Source organism: Mastomys coucha, unplaced genomic scaffold, assembly GCF_008632895.1.
Source record: "Mastomys coucha isolate ucsf_1 unplaced genomic scaffold, UCSF_Mcou_1 pScaffold25, whole genome shotgun sequence".
In the NCBI taxonomy this organism is placed as follows: domain Eukaryota; kingdom Metazoa; phylum Chordata; class Mammalia; order Rodentia; family Muridae; genus Mastomys; species Mastomys coucha.
The window spans coordinates 170,767-173,266 of NW_022196908.1; the positions used below are offsets into that span (position 1 = coordinate 170,767).

The window sequence follows — 2,500 nt, forward strand, 5'->3', positions numbered from 1 at the left end:
TACAAGGAGATAAGAATGGATCAATTTACACTCTTCTACATGCTAACTACCAGTTGAGCCAGCACCATCTGTTGAAAATGCTTTTTTCCACTGGATGGTTTTAGCATTTTTATTAAGGATCAAGTGACCATACGTGTGTGGATTCATTTCTGTGTCTTCAATTCTATTCCATTGATCTCCCTGCCTGTCACTCTACCAATACCATGCAGTTTTTATCACAATTTCTCTGTAGTACAGCTTGAGGTCAGGGATGGTGATTCCATCACAAGTTCTTTTATTGTTGAGAATAGTTTTCACTATACTGTGTTTTTTGATATTCCATATGAATTTGGAAATTGCTCTTTCTAACTCTGTGAAGAACTGATTTGGAATTTTGATGGGTATTACATTGAGTCTGTAGGTTGCTTTCAGCAAGATAGGTATTTTTACTATATTAATTCTATCAATCCATGAGCATGGGAGATCTTTCCATCTTGTGAGGTCTTCTTCAATTTCCTTCTTCAGAGACTTGAAGTTCTTGTCATACAGATCTTTCACTTGTTTAGTGTAGCACCCATTCTTAAGCCTTAAGAAGTTTGAAGATAATCTGTTGAGTTATGATACATTATTTTAGAGTTTTTAGTGGTCTTAGACATATAAAACCAAACAAAACGAGCATTTACAGTTTAGGAAATGGGAAACAGTTTGGAATAAATTACCAATTTTCTTTTGGGTGTTTTGAGTTCATGATTTAAACAATCATCTTTTATCCTGATAAATTTTTTTGTTAATCACTCTCTCCCTGAGTCATTCTGATCTCTGAGGCAAGGGACCAATTTTCTTAAAAAGGAAGGTTATTATTTCCCCCAGTGTCTGGGGGGTGGAGATACCTTAAGAGTTGATGTCTGTCATTAGTGAAGAAGTAGGAAGGGCCAGCCAAGGTCTGGGACAAAATTGTTCTCCATTTTCTTAGGGTTTCATTTCAAGCCCTAATAATTTCCAACACTTCTAGACATTTCAAATGCAGACATTAAAGGATAAAAAATGTTTTGTTTATTTATCTACCTACTTACCTCTCTACCTATCCACTATCCATGCTGTGATTAGATACTAGACTGCAAATACAAAATCTCAAAAACAGTTTCTGACTTTCAGAACCTCACATCATGAGAAAAATACATGACAATTAGCATGAAATGCTTTTAAACCACTATATGTTAAAACAATTTTCTTCTTTGTCAACTAAATACAAAGTATATTTGAGAAGCTAATGATATTGCTTCTAGTATTTTCTAAAGGGGACAGTGCAATGCTGCCAAAATGTGAAATCAGCCAAAGTGTCTTTAGTGCCCCTCCAACCTCCCTGGCTACTGGTTCTGAAATCTTAACTGTCTTCAAACTGTCTCAGGTTTTACAACTCTCCTCCTATAGCACTCATCCCTATCTGCCTAACACAGCAGTTCTTGATTGTAGTTTTTCTTTATTAGGTATTTTCTTTATTTACATTTCAAATGATATTCCCTTTCCTGGTCTACCCTCTGAATAAAACCTCTATTCCCTCCCCCCTCCCCTGCTCACCAACCCACCCTCTCCCACTTCCTGGCCCTGGCATTCCCCTACACTGGGTCATAGAGCCTTCACAGAGCCAAAGGCCTCTCCTCCCACTGATGACCGACTAGGCCATCCTCTGCTACATATGCAGCAGGAGCCATGGGTCCCACCATGTGCACTCTTTGGTTGGTGGTTTAGTCGCTGGAAGCTCTGAGGGTACTTACTGGTTAGTTCATATAGTTGTTCCTCCTAAGGGGCTGTAAACCCTTCAGCTCCTTGGGTCCTTTCTCTAGCTCCTTCATTGGGGACCCTGTTCCCAGACTGATTGTAGTTTTTGTATTTAATCTTTTCTCCGGTAAAAAGTTTATTTCTATTCTTTTTCTTTTTTTCTAGGAGGCACTACATTTGGAAAGACTAATTCTCTGGATTTGGGTACTGATGCAGGATACAGAGCACATTTTCAGGTCAGTTCCACTATCAGTTCACAAAGTCAGTGTTTATCTACTAAACCTTTATAATTGTGGCCTACCAACTTCTTTTCTTTGTTGTCTTTTTTTTTGTTGTTGTTTTTTAGTCAGTTTCCATGGTATCCTTCATTTTGCTTCAGTTCTACAATATTCATGTTTTATTCTTTGATATAGGTGCAAGTACTTTAGAAAGAGACCTGAAGGCTGGTGAGATGGTTCAGTGGGTAAGAACAGTGGGTAAGAGCACTGTTCTTCTGAAGGTCTTGAGTTCAAATCCCAGCAATCACATAGTGGCTCACAACCATCTGTAATGAGATCTGATGCCCTCTTCTGGGGTGTCTGAAGACAGCTACAGTGTACTTATTTATAATAAACAAATCTTTGGGCCAGAGCGAGCGGGGCCGACCAGAGCAAGTGGGGTTGACTAGAATGAGGAGAGGTCATAAAAGTCAATTCCCAATAACCAGATGAAGGCGTGTACTCATATACATAAAATAAATAAA

The 2,500-nt window shown here is 38.6% G+C and overlaps 1 long non-coding RNA gene across 1 annotated transcript in view; it reads left to right on the forward strand.

Annotated features, from left to right (window-relative positions):
* The window catches only part of LOC116074223, a 94,827-nt gene that overhangs the window by 63,566 nt on the left and 28,761 nt on the right, over positions 1-2,500 (forward strand). The window contains exon 3 of the long non-coding RNA XR_004112146.1: positions 1,924-1,994. This is a non-coding gene — a long non-coding RNA (uncharacterized LOC116074223). The remainder of the gene's footprint in view (positions 1-1,923; positions 1,995-2,500) is intronic.